The following is a 22,763-nucleotide window of genomic DNA, read 5'->3' as shown; positions in this document are numbered from 1 at the left end:
GGGAGAGAGATAGGGGGGAGAGGAGCAGACCTGGTGATCATAAACAGCATAGAGGAACAGGAGAGAGAGAGAGAAGAGAGAGAGAGAGAGAGAGAGAGAGAGAGAGAGAGAGGAAGAGAGGAGCAGACCTGGTGATCATAAACAGCATAGAGGAACAGGAGGGAGAGAGAGAGAGAGAGAGAGAGAGAGAGAGAGAGAGAGAGAGAGAGAGAGAGAGAGGGAGAGAAGGAGAGAGCAAGAGAGAGCGAGAGGGAGAGAGAGAGGGGGGAGAGGAGCAGACCTGGTGATCATAAACAGCATAGAGGAACAGGTGAGAGAGAGAGAGAGAGAGAGAGAGAGGGAGCGTCTCTCTCTCCCCTTTCTCTCTTCTTTCCCATAGTTATTATGTTAATGGTTGTGTTGGTTCCACTTTTCTGGGCTCCATTATTTACTTAACGGATAAGGAATAGTTAAAATGTGCATATATAATTAGAATACAGCCGTAGACAGAAGTCAAAGATCAAACATCAGACATACAACTGATGTCTCTCCTGAGTTCTGCCCCGAACAAAAGAAAGACGCCATCTTATATACCAGAGGTCAGACCTTATGTTGTGATCTCCTATGTCAAAACCTGCATGTGCAGCTAAAGTTATTCTTAACACAAGGTTTCTGAGAACCTGTCTCAGCAGTATGCAAATCTGCCCTTGTTTTAGAGAAAAACAGACACTGTCTCTCTCTGTCTCGCTATCACCCTCAGTCCCTTTTCTCACCTTTCCTCACAGACGTTGGGCGGTGGGTTTTGGCAGAAAGCTAGACACAGACAGAGGCCTCAATATAAAGCTATAGAGTGAGCAAAAGTACAATGGCACGAAAGCAAATTAGTAACAACATAATCAATGGTGGGGGTCTTTAGAAGACCCACAAAATCAACTTTAACCCTTCAGTTGGATAAAGTCCTGAATGGTTAAGTGATGATTCCACCTAGTGGTTTAAATGAGAGATGAACTCACCAAGGAGGTGAAATAATGGTATTATAGACTGTCTCAAAACACACTGGAGAATACAATCCTAGGGGAGGGACCTTGGACCTTCTCTCCCAATAGGGTTGATAGGAGGTGAGGAATTGAAGAAACACAAACTGAGATGAAGAAGAAAATTAAGAGAATGGCAGAAAGAAAATAAGAATAGTTATGTTAAGATTTAATAAAAGGAGTGTGTAGACATACCTTACTGGGTACACATTGGTTGAATCAACATTGTATCAATATCATTTCAATAAAATTACGCTGAACCAATGTGCAATTGACATTGTATTGACGTCTCTGCCCAGTGGGACTTTACTCTGTAAAATGCTTGTATTAATAGTTTTCATTAGGAACATGTCATGTGATTTGCCATGTTCTAACACTGTGATTATTTTCAAGGCTCTGAAAGTCAACTAACAAGGAAACATTGTCCCAGCAGGAGAACTAGCTTCCTGATTGGATGTGATTGGATCAATAAAATAGTGTGATCTGAACACAACATGGTTAGATCTAAGAGGCACGTACACAAGCACACAAGCATCCACACACACACACAACACATACACACACTTCTGAATAACTCTTCACACTGATGTCAGTATGGATAGAGAACAGAGAGTATAGAAAGAAAAGAAGGCCCCTATAGGGCCATTGGTGGCTGGCCACGGAGCACAAACCATAACGTGACTTCCTTATGAAGAATGACACAAACAGGCCTTCCAAAGTATAACTTCCAGTTTGATTTTGATTGGATACTTAAAACATTCTAGCAACTGTATTGGACCACAGACAGAGAGCAGAGAGCAGAGGTCTACAGTCAATCACAGATTACAAAAAGAAAACCAGCCCCGTCTTGCTCCCAGACAGACTAAATCACTTTTTTGCCTGCTTTGAGGACAATACAGTGCCAATGACACGGCCCACAACCAAAACCTGCGGTCTCTCCTTCACTGCAGCCAACGTGAGTAAAATATTTAAACGTGTTGTTAACCCTCGCAAGGCTGCAGGCCCAGACAGCATCCCCGGCCGCGTCCTCAGAGCATGCGCAGACCAGCTGGCTGGTGTGTTTACGGACATATTCAATCAATCCTTATCCCAGTCTTCTTTTCCCACATGCTTCAAGAGGGCCACCATTGTCCCTGTTCCCAAGAAAGCTAAGGTAACTGAGCTAAACTACCACCACTTCCGTCATCATGAAGTGCTTTGAGAGACTAGTCAAGTACCATATCACCTCCACCCTACCTGACACCCTAGACCCACTCCAATTTGCTTACAGCCCAAATAGGTCCACAGATGACGCAATCGCAATCGCAACCACACTGCACACTGCCCTAACCCATCTGGACAAGAGGAATACCTATGTGAGAATGCTGTTCATCGACAACAGCTTAGCATTCAACACCATAGTACCCTCCAAACTCGCCATCAAGCTCGAGACCCTGGGTCTCGACCCCGCCCTGTGCAACTGGGTACTGGACTTCCTGACGGCCCGCCCCCAGGTGGTGAGGGTAGGTAACAACATCTCCACCCCGCTGATCCTCAACACTGGGGCCCCACAAGGGTGCGTTCTGAGCCCTCTCCTGTACTCCCTGTTCACCCACGACTGCGTGGCCATGCACGCCTCCAACTCAATCATCAAGTTTGTGGACGACACTACAGTGGTAGGCTTGATTACCAACAACAAACGAGACGACCTACAGGGAGGAGGTGAGGGCCTTCGGAGTGTGGTGTCAGGAAAATAACCTCACACTCAACGTCAACAAAACAAAGGAGATTATTGTGGACTTCAGGAAACAGCAGAGGGAGCACCCCCCTATCCACATCAATGGGACAGTAGTGGAGAGGGTAGTAAGTATTAAGTTTCTCGGCGTACACATCACGGACAAACTGAATTGGTCCACCCACACAGACAGCGTTGTGAAGAAGGCGCAGCAGCGCCTCTTCAACCTCAGGAGGCTGAAGAAATTTGGCTTGTCACCAAAAGCCCTCACAAACTTCTACAGATGCACAATCGAGAGCATCCTGTCGGGCTGTATCACCGCCTGATACGGCAACTGCTCCGCCCACAACCGTAAGGCTCTCCAGAGGGTAGTGAGATCTGCACAACGCATCACCGGGGGCAAACTACCTGCCCTCCAGGACACCTACACCACCCGATGTCACAGGAAGGCCATAAAGATCATCAAGGACAACAACCACCCGAGCCACTGCCTGTTCACCCCGCTATCATCCAGAAGGCGAGGTCAGTACAGGAGCATCAAAGCAGGGACCGAGAGACTGAAAAACAGCTTCTATTTCAAACAGCCACCACTAACATTGAGTGGCTGCTGCCAACACATTGACTCAACTCCAGCCACTTTAACGGAAATTGATGGAAATGTATGTAAAAATATATCACTAGCCACTTTAAACAATGCTACTTAATATAATGTTTACATACCCTACATTACTCATCTCATATGTATATGTATATACTGTACTCTATATCATCTACTGCATCTTTATGCAATACAGGTATCACTAGCCACTTTAAACTATGCCACTTTGTTTACATACCCTATATTACTCATCTCATATGTATATACTGTACTCGATACCATCTACTGCATCTTACCTATGCTGTTCTGTACCATCACTCATTTATATATCTTTATGTACATATTCTTTATCCCTTTACACTTGTGTATAAGGTAGTAATTTTGGAATTGTTAGGTTAGATTACTCGTTGGTTATTACTGCATTGTCTGAACTAGAAGCACAAGCATTTCGCTATGCTCGCATTAACATCTGCTAACCATGTGTATGTGACAAATAATTGTTGATTTGATCTGACTACAAGTTAGTACAGTTAGAATCATACAGTAGATATTACCATTAGGAGTCAGTTAGAAAGTTAGTTAAGATGGATTACTACTCAACTGTATATACATATATGCATGTTTCTTCGCATATCTTTTCTATATTTTATTTTCCAAAAAATCAACTTCAAAACACTCTCCTGCAACCCGCCTCACCAATTAAAAAAAATTAAAATGTATTTACCTCAAATCTGAAATTCACAATAGAAGCTAGCCAGAAGCTAACCTGAAACTGGCCAGAAGATAGCCAGAAGCTAACCAGAAGCTAGCCAGAAGCTAACCAGAAGCTAGCCAGAAGCTAACCAGAAGCTAACCAGAAGCTAGCCAGTTTACTGGCTAACGTTACCATTCAGCTAACCACAGTTGGTGGCCCAGCTATCCTTTAGCTTGAAAAGCTATCGCCAGTTTTGTACAACTCGACTCAGACCAGATCATACAGGACATATTTTTCTATCCATATCCCCGGATTTCAACCGAAAACTCTGGACATTTACACCTGGATCTTGCAGCTAGCTAGCTGCTATCCATGTGACTATTGGCTTACGTTGATTCCGGAGCAAACATAAATTATTCCGGAGCTAGCCAGCTGAAGAGTTCCATCAGCCACCCCTGGGCTACAATCACCTATCCGGACCCATTTTACTGCCGATGCGGAGCCCCACCGAGCCTTCACGACTGGACTACCGACGTTATCTGCCCGAGGGAGTTATCCAACTGGCCCCTCCGCCGCGACGGTTCCTGAACGCCCATCTGCGGCCCTCTAATCGTTAGCTGTCTTATCGGCTGCTATCTGAATAGGTCTATTGGACAATTTTTCTTGGGTCACTATAACTATATCTATTTTGCCATTTGGATTGATCCCCTCTACCACACGGAACCCCACTAATCTACTGACGGAAACGCACGAGGTGGCTAAAAACAGACCTCCATCCTATGCTAGCTTGCTACCGATGGCCCAGCTAGCTGTCTGAATCGCTGTGACCCCAACCAACCTCACTACTCACTGAACTCTTATGATCACTCGACTAAGCATGCCTCTCCTTAATGTCAATATGCCTTATCCATTGCTGTTCTGGTTCTGGTGTTTATTGGCTTATTTCACTGTAGAGCCTCTAGCCCTGCTCATTATACCTTATCCAAACTTTTAGTTCCACCACCCACACATGCGATGACATCACCTGGTTTCAATGATGTTTCTAGAGACAATATCTCTCTCTTCATCACTCAATACCTAGGTTTACCTCCACTGTATTCACATACTGCCATGCCTTTGTCTGTACATTATACCTTGAAGCTATTTTATCGCCCCCAGAAACCTCCTTTTACTCTCTGTTCCAGACGTTCTAGATGACCAATTCTCATAGCTTTTAGCTGTACCCTTATCGTACTCCTCCTCTGTTCCTCTGGTGATGTAGAGGGGAATCCAGGCCCTGCAGTGCCTGGCTCCACTCCTATTCCCCAGGCGCTCTCTTTTGATGACTTCTGTAACCGTAATAGCCTTGGTTTCATGCATGTTAACATCTACTGTCTATCCACAGGTTCTGTCATATCATCTACTGTCTATCCACAGGTTAACTGTCAAATCATCTACTGTCTATCCACAGGTTAACTGTCATAACATCTACTGTCTATCCACAGGTTAACTGTCATAACATCAACTGTCTATCCACAGGTTATGACAGTTAACCTGTGGATAGAGAGTAGATATTATGACAGATAACCTGTGAATAGACAGTAGATGATATGACAGTTCATCTGTGGATAGACAGTAGATGCTACCTCTTTCAGCTAGGGGGCACTATTTTTATGTTTGGAAAAATAATGTTCCCAAAGTAAACGGCCTATTTCTCAGGCCCAGATGCTAGAATATGCATATAATTGACAGATAGGATAGAAAACACTCTAAAGTTTCCAAAACGGTCAAAATATTGTCTGTGAGTATAACGGAACTGATATTGCAGGGGAAAACCTGAGGAAAATCAAACCAGGAAGTGGCTTCTATTTTGAAAGCGCCATGTTCCATAGCCTGCCTTAGCTCCATTTAAAGGGATATAAACCAGATTCCTTTTCTTATCGCGTCCTCAATGTGTCAGGGTTTTATTTTGAAAAATGAGCGAGAAAGATAACATCGCGTCAGTGGATAGCTGGGTGTTCGCATGAGTGTTGCTTGCGCAACAGAGTGGGGCAGCCATTGTCTCTCCCTCTCCTACTGAAAAAGAGACAGTCGCAGTTGATATATTATCGATTAAATATTTTAAAACAACCTGAGGATTGATTATAAAAAACGTTTGACATGTTTCTGTGGACATTATGGATACTATTTTGAATTTTCGTCTGCGTTGTCGTGACCGCTCGAGCCTGTGGTTTTCTGAACATAACGCGCCAAACAAATGGAGGTATTTTGGATATAAAATAATCTTTATGGAACAAAAGGAACATTTATTGTGTAACTGGGAGTCTCGTGAGTGAAAACATCTGAAGATCATCAAAGGTAAGCGATTCATTTTATTGCTTTTCTGATTTTCATGACCAAGCTACTTTGATGCTAGGTATTCATAATGTTTTGTCTAGTGATCGATACATTTACACAAACACTTTGATTGCTTTCACTGTAAAGCATATTTTCAAAATCTGACACGACAGGTGGATTAACAACAAACAACAAACAAGATGACCATGTAGGGACATGGAATGATTGATATTTTTCTGCAGAAAATGGTTTAACAATAACCACTGTAACAATCTCTCACAAGCATACACACAGTATGCAAACTTGTTCTATTTTTGTATTAGCATAGCCACAACTACCCGTGTCATATATTTGATACTTCCCTAGAGTTAACACCTACAACAGTCACAAAGACAGAGACACACAGATGACTCAGAGACAGAGATACCACGAGAAGCAGAGACTTAACGTATAGAGGTCTTGCAGTTGACTACAAACCATGTTCCCACACTGAAGCACCACATACAGTGGGGAGAACAAGTATTTGATACACTGCCAATTTTGCAGGTTTTCCTACTTACAAAGCATGTAGATGTCTGTAATTATGTATCATAGGTACACTTCATCTGTGAGAGACGGAATCTAAAACAAAAATTCAGAAAATCACATTGTATGATTTTAATTCATTTGCATTTTATTGCATGACATAAGTATTTGATACATCAGAAAAGGAGAACTTAATATTTGGTACAGAAACCTTTGTTTGCAATTACAGAGATCATACGTTTCCTGTAGTTCTTGACCAGGTTTGCACACACTGCAGCAGGGATTTTGGCCCACTCCTCCATACAGACCTTCTCCAGATCCTTCACGTTTCGGGGCTGTTGCTGGGCAATACGGACTTTCAGCTCCCTCCGAAGATTTTCTATTGGGTTCAGGTCTGGGGACTGGCTAGGCCACTCCAGGACCTTGAGATGCTTCTTAGGGAGCCACTCCTTAGCTGTCCTGGCTGTGTGTTTCGGGTCGTTGTCATGCTGGAAGACCCAGCCATGACCCATCTTCAATGCTCTTACTGAGGGAAGGAGGTTGTTGGCCAAGATCTCGCGATACATGGCCCCATCCATCCTCCCCTCAATACGGTGCAGTCTTCCTGTCTCCTTTGCAGAAATGCATCCCCAAAGAATGATGCTTCCACCTCCATGCTTCACGGTTGGGATGGTGTTCTTGGGGTTGTACTCATTCTTCTTCTTCCTCCAAACATGGCGAGTGAAGTTTAGACCAAAAAGCTCTATTTTTGTCTCATCAGACCACATGACCTTGTCCCATTACTCCTCTGAATCATCCAGATGGTCATTGGCAAACTTCAGATGGGCCTGGACATGCGCTGGCTTGAGCAGAGGGTTGCTATGTTTTGTTTAGTCAGGGTGTGATCTGAGTGGGCATTCTATGTTACATGTCTAGTTTGTCTATTTCTATGTTTGGCCTGATATGGTTCTCAATCAGAGGCAGGTGTTAGTCATTGTCTCTGATTGGGAACCATATTTAGGTAGCCTGTTTGGTGTTGGGTTTGGTGGGTGATTGTTCCTGTCCTTGTGTTTGTGGCACCAGATAGGACTGTTTAGTTTTTTTCACGTTTCTTGTTTTGTAGATTGTTGTACTTTCATCTTTATTAAAGATGTACAAAACTAACCACGCTGCATTTTGGTCCGCCTCTCTTTGACCAGAAGAAAACCGTTACACATAGGCCGTGTCTGACATTTGTCTTGCTACTACTTACTAAAATTACTGTGTTCTAATCATACGACTTACTCATGTTTTAAAATTTGGTCTGTAAATGGCATTGTTGTATTATGCAAGACACCACTCCACACTTAAAATTCACCATCGTCCCTTTAATTAAGACAAGTTTTTTTACCTGACTGGTTTTTCAAAGACAGTTTGAAATGGAGCCTACACGTTGTGTGCTCTTGTAGGAAGCAGTAACTCCCATATCTGACATACACTAATGTATAACTGTAATGGACAGGAGGGGAGACAGAGAGCTGGTTTCAAGCGCAGGGCGCAGCAGGTGTTTATTGCAAAGGACCACAGGAGGCAGGTAGCTGGGTCCAGGGGCAGGAAGGAGGTCATACACAGGGGGTTCAAAACAGCAACAGTACAGTCAGGGAAAAGGCTAGTAACATAGTCCGGGAGATCAGGCAATAGGTAGATAACAGGAAATCCGATAGGCTAAAGTACAGGCAGGGAAAAGGCAAAAACGATCATACACGGGAGGAGCAACTCATGGGAAAACCAGCACACCGAAAGAAGTGTCACAAAATAAACAACACCTCACAGTGATGGGGAGCAAAGAACTGAACTAAATAGTGTGTGATAATGACATACAGGTGTGTGATCACAATTCAGGTGATTGGGATCTGGAGAGTGAGCTGCATTCAGGGGATCTAAGTGTTTGACAGTGTGGGCTGGAAAGGGGGCTGGAAAGTGAGCTGCACTCAGGGGATCTATGTGTTTGAAGGTGTGAGTTGGAAGCAGACCTTACAATAACTGGGCTAATAACTCATCAACTAGCAAAGAATATCAAGAAATGTGCACACGAGCAACTCAGAACCGACATCTGCTTTGCATCTTGCCTCATTTCTGGGAATGGTGGGTTACAACATGCTCTTTCTGCCCCAGTATTCAGACATCACTTCCCCTCTGCATCAGCTGTTGAAGAAGGAGGTGTACTTGGCCTGGACACCCACTTTAACCTCACCAGCCCAACTCTGGTCACCTGTGACGCATCACTCACAGCAGTGGGAGTGGTCCTCTCTCAAATTCAGGACCTTGGTGGTCAGTTGTCATGGTCACAGTCTCTCAGGTTGTGTGACTGGTAATGATGTCACTAGATGAGTTCCAGACATTTCTCAGTAACGGGTTTTATAAAAAAGGTTGTGGCAGATTCATGCATCAAAATTTCTATAGAATGAACTATAAAATCGTAATAATTTTCTGGTATTTTCCCCACACTAATGTTTGAGTCCCTCTTGAATGTATCACTAGCCACTTTAAACAATGCCACTTCATATAATGTTTTCATACCCTACATTACTCATCTCAGATGTATATGCTGTACTCTATACTATCTACTGCATCTTGCCAACTTGATGTAATGTATGTTTTTATATATTTGATGTACATATTCGTATTCATTGCTTTACACTTGTGTTTATATGGTAGTTGTTGTGAAATTGTTAGGTTATATTACTTGTTAGATATTACTGCATGGTCGGAACTAGAAGCACAAGCATTTCGCTACACTCGCATTAACATCTGCTAACCATGTGTATGTGACAAATACATTTGATTGGATTTTGATTTGAAGGTGTGACACAGTCATCATCAGGCTGAGTTTAACGTAAACCACAACCAACACAAACAACCTGACAAAGATAAATGTCATTCAGTTTCCCAGATGTAACTATGCAGGTGTCATCATTACTGTATAAGGTATTAATTATAATTTGCATCTATTAAATATATTGTGTTTTATAGTAGTGTCAAAACAACCTAGCGTATAGACAGTAGATACTATAAGAGTAAGCCTGTGGATAGACAGTCGATGTTATGACAATTAACCTGTGGATGGACAGTCGATGTTATGACAATTAACCTGTGGATGGACAGTAGATGTTATGACAGTTAATCTGTGGATAGACAGTAGATGTTATGACAGTTAATCTGTGGATAGACAGTAGATGTTATGACAGTTAACCTGTGGATAGAAAGTCGATGTTATGACAGTTAACCTGTGGATGGACAGTGGATGTTATGACAGTTAACCTGTGGATAGACAGTAGATGTTATGACAGTTAACCTGTGGATAGAAAGTCGATGTTATGACAGTTAACCTGTGGATGGACAGTAGATGTTATGACAGTTAATCTGTGGATAGACAGTAGATGTTATGACAGTTGATCTGTGGATAGACAGTAGATGTTATGACAGTTAACTTGTGGGTGGACAGTAGATGTTATGACAGTTAACCTGTGGATAGACAGTAGATGATATGACAGTTAATCTGTGGATAGACAGTAGATGTTATGACAGTTGATCTGTGGATAGACAGTAGATGTTATGACAGTTAACTTGTGGGTGGACAGTAGATGTTATGACAGTTAACCTGTGGATAGACAGTAGGTTTTTTGACAGTTCATTGGCACCCTATGACCTCTGTTGTCTCTGCTAGTTGACATGATGGCTGCTGAAAGCTTCCTTCATTACCAAGTCCCGCCCTCTCTCTCCTTCAACCCCACTCATGACATTGTCCACGTTCCAGTTTGATTACATTGAAGTCGCCTGGCAGATCTCACAATGCCTGGATTGGTGTTTAACACATCAGATGATCACATCATGTTGTACAGTAACCTTATTTGTTGACGCGTGCAACTCAACTGCAATATAGTTGGCCTAGAACAAGACAGCTCATTCCTCATTGTGGTTGATAGATTGAGTTCTGACCTCACAGATACAGGAAGCTACTAACACTGCTACTGCTCTCACTCCCTCCCTCCGATCTCACTCTGACAGCCACAGTTTCCTCTTCTCTCTCTGGTTAGCCAGCCTACTTGAAACTCTTTAGGCTCTTTATGCTCAAAGCCATGAGTAAGTGTTACTTCTCTGTAAAATTATGTCTAATGATTCATTTGAAAGTCAACAATAGGTTTGGCTATATGTCCTACCTGCATGTACAGTGGCTTGCAAAAGTTTTCACCCCCCTTGGAATTTTAGCTATTTTAATTGCCTTACAACCTGAAATTAAAATAGATTTTTTGGGGGGGTTGTATCATTTTATTTACACAACATGCCTACCATTTAGATTTTTTATTTTATTGTATAACAAACAAGAAATAAGACAAAAAAACGGAAAACTTGAGCATGCATAACTATTCACCCCCCAAAGTCAATACTTTGTAGAGCCACCTTTTGCAGCAATTACAGCTGTAAGTGTCTTGCGGTATGTCTCTATAAGCTTGGCATATCTAGCCACTGGGATTTTGGCCCATTCTTCAAGGCAAAACTGCTCCAGCTCCTTCAAGTTGGATGGATTCCCCTGGTGTACAGCAATCTTTAAGTCATACCACAGATTCTCAATTGGATTGAGGTCTGGGCTTTGACTAGGCCATTCCAAGACAGTTAAACGTTTCCTCTTTAACCACTCGACTGTTGCTTTAGCAGTATGCTTAGGGTCAATGTCCTGCTGGAAGGTGAACCTCTGTCCCAGTCTCAAATCTCTGGAAGACTGAAACAGGTTTCCCTCATGAATTTCCCTGCACCATCCATCATTCCTTCAATTCTGACAAGTTTCCCAGTCCCTGCCAAAGAAAAACACCCCACAACATGATGCTGCCACCACCATGCTTCTCGGGGTGATGAGAGGTGTTGGGTTTGTGCCAGACATAGCGTTTTCCTTGATGTCCAAAAAGCTCAATTTTAGTCTCATCTGACCAGAGTATCTTCTCCATATGTTTGGGGAGTCTCCCACATGCCTTTGGCGAACACCAAACGTGTTTGCTTATTTTTTTCTTTAAGCAATTTTTTCTGGCCACTCTTCCATAAAGCCCAGCTCTGTGGAGTGTACGGCTTCTAGTGGTCCTATGGATGGATACAAAATTCTCCACTGTGGAGCTTTGCGGCTCCTTCAGGGTTATCTTTGGTCTCTTTGTTGCCTCTTTGATTAATTCCGTCCTTGCCTGGTCCATGAGTTTTGGTGGGTGGCCCTCTCTTGGTAGATTTGTTGTGGTGCCATATTCTTTCATTTTTTTAATAATGAATTTAATGGTGCTCCGTGGGATATTCAGAATGTCGGATATATATATATTTTTTTTATATATATTTAAAAAAAAAAAAAAATTCTCCCCAATTTCATGGTGTCCAATTGTTGTAGTACCTACTATCTTGTCTCATCGCTACAACTCCCGTACGGGCTTCGGTATAGAAGAAGGTTGAAAGTCATGTGTCCTCCGAAACACAACCCAACCTAGCCGCACTGCTTCTTAACACAGCGCGCATCCAACCCGGAAGCCAGCCGCACCAATATGTCGGAGGAAACACCGTGCACCTAGCTAGCTGGCTAACATTAGCAAGGTGAGGGGTAAACTGTAACTGGCCACTATATTTCCTGTTGCTGTGAGAAGCTGTATCTTTAACAACAAGTCCCCCTCAACAGGAAGAGAGATGGGGTGAGATCCCACCACTTTTAATACAGCTATTCTTCCTCCGTTTACAGATGAAACAACAGAGATGCTTCATACTTTGGGATCATATGAGGCGAATCCTATCTTCCACTTAAGTCAAATAGACATTGTCCTTCAATGATGTCAATTTGGAGACAAAATAAAACTGAAGTGATACTTCAGGATTTTGGCCCTTTATCTACTTCCCCAGAGACAGACAAGCTTGTAGAGGACATTTTTATGACTGTATCCCGTATGAAGGAAGTTAGCGGTAGTTTTGCAATGACTGGAGGTGAATGGCATGCTAGCAGATACCGAGGAAATCAGCTCCTATTGATTTTAATTTTGGAAATCTGTTCCCAAGTATAATAGAGAGACACACTAACGTAAGAAAGGTTTGAAATTATTACGTTTTAGTCACATTTGATATTTATTTGGGCTTTTGTAGTCAATTTGCAAATTATGTTCCTGCCCCTGATCATTTGCTCAAGACAAAACCTTGGAATCTACCAGATGATCCCTGCACCAGATGGTTCATGTTCGATTGTGTATCATTGATGATGCTATGTACAGTACCTGTGTCCACAGAACCTGATAACTCAGGGAAGAGATCCTCCAGAGTTGCTGCAGTGTGTCTGGGGTTGCTGTGTGTCCTACTTGCTGGGATCATAGGCCTGTCTGTCTACTGTAAGTCTGAAGTTATAGTTCCTACAATTCACCAGCAGTTCTGTGACTATCTCTTTTAATTATAAACTTTGTTGTTGTTGTAACAGATTATGGGGTTTATAAGAGTTTCTTAGCCAACTCATCTGCAGAGAGAGACCAGCTACAGACCAGCTACAACAACCTGACTACTGAGAGAGGCCAGCTACAGACCAGCTACAACAACCTGACTACTGAGAGAGACCAGCTACAGACCAGTTACAACAACCTGGCTAAACAGATAGAACAGCTACAGACTGAGAGAGATTTTCTTAGGGGGTGGCTTACCAATTGCAGTGAGTAAACCTACAGTAATAAATTATAATTAATCCCACAAACATGATCATGAGTCTGTATTCTTATATTAAGTTTAGTTTGTGAGTTGAAGGAAATTCATGTCAATCATCTTGTAGAACAAACCTGTCCTGCTGGCTGGCAGAAGTTTGAATCCAGCTGGTACTTCCTGTCTACTGAGACTAAAACCTGGAAGGAGAGCAGAGAGGATTGTCTGGAGAGAGGAGCAGACCTGGTGATCATAAACAGTGATAAGGAACAGGTGAGAGAGACAGAGAGAGAGAGAGAGAGAGAGAGAGAGACAGAGAGAGAGAGAGAGAGAGAGAGAGAGAGAGAGAGAGAGAGAGAGCGAGAGCGAGAGCGAAAATACAATGTTGTGTAAAAGATAATATAATATAATTATATATATATATATATTATATATATATATATATATATATATATATATATATATATATATATATATATATTATATTATATATATATTACATATATTTTTCAACAACAGAAATTTCTCTTTGACCTCAAGAGGAGAGTCTGGATTGGTCTGACCGATTCTGTTAATGAGGGGACCTGGAAATGGGTGGACGGCACCCCACTGACCACAGGGTGAGAGATGATAACTAATCTGTCAATAAGGCTCCATTAAATTTTTTTCAATAGAGGTCATTGATGATACCAGTCAACACAATTACAGTGCCTTGCGAAAGTATTCGGCCCCCTTGAACTTTGCGACCTTTTGCCACATTTCAGGCTTCAAACATAAAGATATAAAACTGTATTTTTTTGTGAAGAATCAACAACAAGTGGGACACAATCATGAAGTGGAACGACATTTATTGGATATTTCAGACTTTTTTAACAAATCAAAAACTGAAAAATTGGGCGTGCAAAATTATTCAGCCCCTTTACTTTCAGTGCAGCAAACTCTCTCCAGAAGTTCAGTGAGTATCTCTGAATGATCCAATGTTGACCTAAATGACTAATGATGATAAATACAATCCACCTGTGTGTAATCAAGTCTCCGTATAAATGCACTTGCACTGTGATAGTCTCAGAGGTCCATTAAAAGCGCAGAGAGCATCATGAAGAACAAGGAACACACCAGGCAGGTCCGAGATACTGTTGTGAAGAAGTTTAAAGCCGGATTTGGATACAAAAAGATTTCCCAAGCTTTAAACATTCCAAGGAGCACTGTGCAAGAGATAATATTAAAATGGAAGGAGTATCAGACCACTGCAAATCTACCAAGACCTGGCCGTCCCTCTAAACTTTCAGCTCATACAAGGAGAAGACTGATCAGAGATGCAGCCAAGAGGCCCATGATCACTCTGGATGAACTGCAGAGATCTACAGCTGAGGTGGGAGACTCTGTCCATAGGACAACAATCAGTCGTGTATTGCTTTATGGCCTTTATGGAAGAGTGGCAAGAAGAAAGCCATTTCTTAAAGATATCCATAAAAAGTGTCGTTTAAAGTTTGCCACAAGCCACCTGGGAGACACACCAAACATGTGGAAGAAGATGCTCTGGTCAGATGAAACCAAAATTGAACTTTTTGGCAACAATGCAAAACGTTATGTTTGGCGTAAAAGCAACACAGCTGAACACACCATCCCCACTGTCAAACATGGTGGTGGCAGCATCATTGTTTGGGCCTGCTTTTCTTCAGCAGGGACAGGGAAGATGGTTAAAATTGATGGGAAGATGGATGGAGCCAAATACAGGACCATTCTGGAAGAAAACCTGATGGAGTCTGCAAAAGACCTGAGACTGGGACGGAGATTTGTCTTCCAACAAGACAATGATCCAAAACATAAAGCAAAATCTACAATGGAATGGTTCAAAAATAAACATATCCAGGTGTTAGAATGGCCAAGTCAAAGTCCAGACCTGAATCCAATCGAGAATCTGTGGAAAGAACTGAAAACTGCTGTTCACAAATGCTCTCCATCCAACCTCACTGAGCTCGAGCTGTTTTGCAAGGAGGAATGGGAAAAAAATTCAGTCTCTCGTTGTGCAAAACTGATAGAGACATACCCCAAGCGACTTACAGCTGTAATCGCAGCAAAAGGTGGCGCTACAAAGTATTAACTTAAGGGGGCTGAATAATTTTGCACGCCCAATTTTTCAGTTTTTGATTTGTTAAAAAAGTTTGAAATATCCAATAAATGTCGTTCCACTTCATGATTGTGTCCCACTTGTTGTTGATTCTTCACAAAAAAATACAGTTTTATATCTTTATGTTTGAAGCCTGAAATGTGGCAAAAGGTCGCAAAGTTCAAGGGGGCCGAATACTTTCGCAAGGCACTGTAACTATGAAAAATGTATACATAACATTTCCGATTGTGATGTTCCAACTGTGACATCTAACTGGTATTAACCATGATATCTGACTGTTATTAACCCTGTAGGTACTGGTATTAACCATGCTATCTGACTGTTTTTAACCCTGTAGGTACTGGTATTAACCATGATATCTGACTGTTGTTAACCCTGTAGGTACTGGTATTAACCATGATATCTGACTGCTTTTAACCCTGTAGGTACTGGTATTAACCATGATATCTGACTGTTTTTAACCCTGTAGGTACAGGTATTAACCATGATATCTGACTGTTTTAACCCTGAAGGTACTGGTATGCCAAACAGCCTGATAATACAGGTCCTAATGGGGACGAGGACTGTGCTGAGATACACAAAGATCAGAGTCCTCTGAAGGCATGGAATGACTTGTCATGTGACAGCATAATCAACTGGGTTTGTGAGAAAGAGTTTTAACCATAACAACATGCTGTAACACATACAGTAGACTCCAGTGCATCTCTCTCTCTCTCTCTCTCTCTCTCTCTCTCTCTCTCCCTGTCTCTCTCTCTCTCTCTCTCTCTCTCTCTCTCTCTCTCTCTCTCTCTCTCTCTTTCTCTCTCTCTCTCTCTCTCTCTCTCTGTGTCTCTCTCTGTGTCTCTCTCTCTCTCTCTCTCTCTCTCTCTCTCTCTCTCTCTCAAACCCATGCACACAAATGTTGTATTTGTTTGTATTAGTATATTAATAAATGTCCTGCTTATTTCCTGACATTATAGCTTCCTGTTTACCAGAGTCAACATGAAGTTAGTACACTTGACTTTGTTCACACTGTATGCGGTGCATTTGGTCAATTCCAATTAAATACATTCTTCTTACTTGCTACAGATATTTACAATCTACAATTTAGGCCTGGTGATGACATTCTGAACAGTACCAAACCACCTTTACATACACTGTATAGGAAGGAGTTGACTGTATCACCAATCAATGAGTGTAGTAGAGATATCAAAGGGTATCAAAGGATGTAAATGAATCATCTTTGACAATCAGTCTTTGTTGTCAAGTTACATATCAAGTGCTCATATTTGACTGCTGTTCCCCTATATGGGTCCTAAAAGAGGGAAGTGAAGTTGATATTTTCAGTGGTTTAACCAGCTGTCACTCAAAACGCCTCAACCAATTAGGTTCATAACGAGAGAGGAGAGCCCTGGTGGTTTATGTTGTCACCTCATCTTCACTGGTTAAGACTACCCACCCTCAATATCCACTTGGAGCAGTTTGTAGTGTCACATCTATTGTCTGGACATTCTAATGACCCATTATTATAGTCCTGGACCTACTGAACATGTTGATGTATATTTGGGGGTAAACAAAGATGCCCAGGGTCCCTGCTCATCTGTGTGAACGTGCCTCAGGCATGCTGTAAGGAGGCATGAGGTCTGCAGATGTGGCCAGGTCAGTAAATTGCAATGTCCGTACTGTGAGACGCCTAAAACAGCGCTACAGGGAGACAGGACAGACAGCTGATCGTCCTCGCAGCGGCAGGCCACGTGTAACAACACCTGCACAGGATCGGTACATCCGAAAATCACACCTGCGTGACAGGTACAGGATGGCAACAACAACTGCCCGAGTTACACCAGGAATGCACAATCCCTCCATCAGTGCTCAGACTGTCCGCAATAGGCTGAGAGAGGCTGGACTGAGGGCTTGTAGGCCTGTTGTAAAGGCAGGTCCTCACCAGACATCACCGGCAACAACATCGCCTATGGGCACAAACCCACCGTCGCTGGACCAGACATGACTGTCAAAAAGTGCTCTTCATTGACGAGTCACAGTTTTGTCTCACCAGGGGTGATGGTCGGATTTGCGGTTATAGTCAAAGGAATGAGCGTTACACCGAGGCCTGTACTCTGGAGCGGGATCGATTTGGAGGTGAAGGGTCCATCATGGTCTGGGGCGGTGTGTCACAGCATCATCGGACTGAGCTTGTTGTCATTGCAGGCAATCTCAACGCTGTGCGTTACAGGGAAGACATCCTTCTCCCTCATGTGGTACCCTTCCTGCAGGCTCATCCTGTCATGACCCTCCAACATGACAATGCCACCAGCCATACTGCTCTTTCTGTGCGTGACTTCCTGCAGCAATGCCAGTGTTCTGCCATGGCCAGCGAAGAGCCCGTATCTCAATCCTATTGAGCCTGTCTGGGACCTGTTGGATCGGAGGGTGAGGGCCATAAACACAGTTGACAGTGAGAAGACATTTCTTTTTTTGCTGAGTTTGTGTTAACTGTCACGACTTCTGCCGAAGTCGAAGCCTCTCCTTGTTCGGCGGTCGACGTTTCCGGTCTTCTAGCCATCATTGATCCATTTTTCATTTTCCATTGGTTTTGTATTTGTCTTCCTACACACCTGGTTTCAATCCCATTCATTACCTGTTGTGTATTTAACCCTCTGTTTCCCCTCATGTTTTTGTCAGAGATTGTTTGTATGTCAGTGTTGTATATATTATTTGTATTGGTGTGCGACGGGTCCTCGTACCCATTGTTGTTATTTGTTAGATTTAGTGTTTGGAGTATGTTTCGTTCATTGTTATTAAATAACTCCATTACACTCAGTTTGATTCTCCAGCGCCTGACTTCCCTGCCACCTATACACACGACTCTGACATTAACAGCTAGCCTTTGTTCTCCACATCTCCTCTATGATCTATATCTTCCTGGTATGACAGTGTCCTGTCCATCATCACAAATAGAAAGTCCCATTCCCTGGGCAGGAGGACTGTGTTGAGATATACTCTGGACAAGATGAACATGTAGAGACATGGAATGACTTATAATGTTCTGCAGAAAATGGTTTAACAATAACCACTGTAACAATCTCTCACACGCACACATGCACACAAGTATACAAACTTGTTATATTTTTATGCATTAGCATAGCCACAACTACCCGTGTCATTTTGTTGATACTTCCCTAGAGTTAACACCTACAGCTGTCACCTAGACAGAGACACACAGATGACACAGAGACAGAGATGTCACTAGAATCAGAGACTTAACGTATAGAGGTCTTACAGTTGACGTACGACACCTCCTGGTGACCATGTTGGAAGACCTCCACATTAATTCTAGAAGCAGAGACTTAACGTATAGAGAGGTCTTACAGTTGATGTACGACACCTCCTGGTGACCATGTTGGAAGACCACCACATTAATTCTAGAAGCAGAGACTTAACGTATAGTAGACCTACATAGAAAGAAAGACCAGGCATTGTTAAAGATGTCAAAGCTCTTCTAATCGAAACCAGATATGAACAAGAAGGTCAAGTTTGACAGAGGTGAGATGGAGGAGAGGATTGTGGATGTCTATGTCAGTGCAGACACCCTGAGAGACGGTGAGACCAGCACCAAGAGAGAAGAGACAGCAGACACTGCCCCTGATAATGGATCAGGAGACCAGCGCTCAGGTATCCAAGTGAATTGCTTATCACCTAGTTGTAAGAAGTGCTGGTTACTAGGCCTATTTACCTGGTGTTAAAACAAATAAAAAAGGAAGTGGGATACCTAGAGTCAGTTGTTGTCTTCTTCATTTAACCCAACCTCTCTGAATCAGAGGTGAAGGGAGCTGCCGTAATCAACATCATTGGCACCCAGGGAACAGAGGGTTAACTGCCTTGTTACGGGGCAGAATGGCAGATCTTTACCTTGTCAGCCTAACTCTCCTACCTGCCAGTCTACCTACCACCTTACCTAGTAACTGTGTGTTTATACTTTGTAGATAACAGAGCCATCAAAGATTCTGATGATAAAAGGATCAACTTGTTCCAGAGATTTTCCCTTTATAAGACAAACGCAACTGCAGAGAGAGACCAGCTACAGACCAAATACAACAATTTGACTAAAGACAGATACCGGCTAAAGACCAGATACAATACTGATGAGAAAGGACAAATACAAGCTAAGGTTTTTGTGACAGGTGAGATATAAACTGTGATAAATTATAATAATTATATATCAATGGGTTTATGAGTATAAAGATACTGGCTAAGTTTCTCAATGTGTTCAACTTTGCTCTTAAACAGAGCAGCATTGTCAGGAGGGATGGAGATACTTTGACTCCAGTTTGTACTTCCTGTCTTCTGAGAAGAAAAACTGGGAGGAGAGCAGACAGGACTGCCTGGAGAGAGGAACAGGCGAGAGAGAGAGAGACAGAGACAGAGAGAGAGACAGAGACAGAGAGAGAGTCAGAGACAGAGAGAGAGTCAGAGACACAGAGAGAGAGAAAGAAGGGGTGAGTGACTGATTGCCAGGAAGTCAGGCGCAGAAGAGCAGAGATGGGTGATAACAGGAGAACTTTAATATACACCCTGGCCCAAAGGCACAGCGGAGGCAGCACAAAGCACAACCACGGTAACATGAACCGGATAAACAAAACAAACAAACCAAGGTTTGAAACAAATCTAGCGCAAGTCAGCCTGTAGCGTAACACCCTAGACAAAGAACAATTCCACACACAGACATGGGGGAAACAGAGGGTAATATACATTAAGTCTGATGAGGGAATGTGAACCAGGTGTGCGGGAAAACAAGACAAAACAAATGGAAAATGAAAGGTGGAGATGCGATGACTAGAAGACTGATGACGTCGACTGCTGAACGCTACCCGAACAAGGAGAGGGACAGACTTCGGTGGAAGTGGTGACAGAGAGAGAGGTTGAGCAAATATTTTCATCAGTACACTAATATGTGGGTTGAAATATGTTAAAAGTTTTTATCTTTCTCAAAAACATACATTTGTCTTCAACCTCCACATGAGAGCCTGGATTGGTCTGACTGACTCTGTTACTGAGGAGGTCTGGAAGTGGGTGGATGGCACATCACTGACCACAGGGTGACAGATTTTACCATTTTACCTTGTGATATGGAGATACAAAACAACAGTGATGTATTGCTTCCAATCATATTCATCAAAATGTGTGTTTAAAAATAATGAATGTAATTCAATGAGATCTATAGATGTATTATAGATAGCAGGTAATATTTATAAATGAAAATGTAATTGAAAGAGTAAAATAAAAAATGTATTGATGGTCCATTCTTGATAATGGTCTGATCATCTTACAGAGTGTGTCTGTAAAACTGAGAACACATAGGACTATGTACATTATTGAGGAGGATGTTTGTACCACAGTGTCTGACTGTCTGGTTCTCTGTGTTGTTTAGGTACTGGGGGAAAGGACAGCCTGATGATAGAGTGCAGGAGGACTGTGTTGAGATTTACTATGGACAAGATGACCAAGTAAAGACATTAAACTGGATCTGTGAGAAAGTGGTGAAACAATAACCTACTGTTGGAGAATACAATCCTAGGGGAGTGACCTTGGACCTTCTCCTGTATTAGGGTTGAAATGAGGAGATTAATCTGTTTGGCTGAGTGTATGTAGACATACTGTACTCTGTAAAATGCTTCTTCATTCCTTTTGTTAGAAACATGTCATGTGATTTGCAGTAGGCTTATGCTTAGTAAAAAAAGGTGGGACAAATTATTAACCTGTTTATGACTTTAATAATAAGAATAACAAAGTTACAAATTAATAAATAAAGGAACAATGTTCTTTAACTTCTTGAATCTACTTGAGACGCACATGTCCCAAGTAGGCACCTGGAAATGCAAATGCGCTACGCTAAATGCTAAATGTACTCGTTAAAACTCAAACCTTGATCAAAATTCACAAGCAGGGTATTAAATTAAAGCTACACTCGTTGTGAACCTAGCCAGCAAGTCAGATTTTTAAAATGCTTTTCGGCGAAAGCATCAGAAGCTATTATCTGATAGCATGCACCCCCCAAAATGCCAGCTCGACACGTAAACAACAGATTTTGCGATAGACGGCGCTACCCAAAACGCAGAAATAAAATATAAAACATTCATTACCTTAGACGAGCTTCTTTCTTGGCACTCCTATATGCCCCATAAACATCACTATTGGGTCTTTTTTTCGTTTAAATCGGTCCATATATACCCAAAATAGCTTTGTATTGAAGTAGTGTCATTCAGAAAAATTCATCGTTTTTAAACGCTGCGTAATTTTTTAAAATTAAAAAAGTCGACGATAAACTTTCACAAAACACTTCGAAATCCTTTTGTAATCCAACTTTAGGTATTAGTAAACGTTTATAATCTATCAAAACGATTACAGGGCGATGTCTCTTCAATAGGTCCTCACTTCAAAAACAATGCAATCTGATCTCTCCTTGAACTGCATCCGGGTGAAGACTGGAAAACTTGGGGTCAGACAGATGGATTTTCCAACAATTAATTCGATTGAAAATTAGTACAATGGCGCCATCGTGCGGAATTTGTATGAAGTGCAGGCAAATTTCCATTAAATTCTGTTGTCCTTTAACAACTGGTGGAAGTGACTTATGGAAATTATTTTTTGCTTTCAGAGAGCAGTTTTTCTTGCGTTTTTCAATGAAACACACGCTCTGTTATAGTCACAGCCGTGATTTAACCAGTTTTATAAACTTCAGAGTGTTTTCTATCCACACATACTAATCATATGCATATACTATATTCCTGGCATGAGTAGCAGGACGCTGAAAAGTTGCGCGATTTTTAACAGAATTTTCAAAAAAGGGGGGGGTAGATCTAACAGGTTTTAACAAGGTTTACCAGCTTCCTGATTGAATGGGATTGGATACTTTAAACAGTATGAACTGGACACACAGAGGGCAGAACAGTACTGAGAGGACACACACACACACACACACACACACACACACACACACACACACACACACACACACACACAAAACAAACAAATGCTAATGAAAGCCATGAAAGCCACTAGTCTGTGAGTGTATTGCTATCTAATTACACTATATCTATAAGGGCTCAGGGCCAGACCCACATGCAGACACGGGAGGC

The 22,763-nt window shown here is 42.2% G+C and overlaps 1 protein-coding gene and 1 pseudogene across 2 annotated transcripts in view; one reads left to right on the top strand and one right to left on the bottom strand.

Annotated features, from left to right (window-relative positions):
• LOC110534517 (CD209 antigen-like protein A) overlaps positions 1 to 15,644 on the top strand; it is an 18,915-nt pseudogene extending 3,271 nt beyond the window's left edge.
• Positions 1 to 22,477, bottom strand: part of LOC118936746 (ubiquitin carboxyl-terminal hydrolase 37-like) — a 58,258-nt gene extending 35,781 nt beyond the window's left edge. For both annotated transcript variants that reach the window (XR_016488791.1, XM_090210226.1), the window contains exon 1: positions 21,768 to 22,477. The gene's annotated coding sequence lies outside the window, so the exon portion shown is untranslated. The remainder of the gene's footprint in view (positions 1 to 21,767) is intronic.
• Between the last annotated feature and the right edge of the window lie 286 nt (positions 22,478 to 22,763).

This window comes from Oncorhynchus mykiss, chromosome 19, assembly GCF_057628025.1.
Source record: "Oncorhynchus mykiss isolate SJ-2025 chromosome 19, ASM5762802v1, whole genome shotgun sequence".
In the NCBI taxonomy this organism is placed as follows: Eukaryota; Metazoa; Chordata; class Actinopteri; order Salmoniformes; family Salmonidae; genus Oncorhynchus; species Oncorhynchus mykiss.
This window is presented reverse-complemented; position numbering and strand designations above follow the sequence as displayed.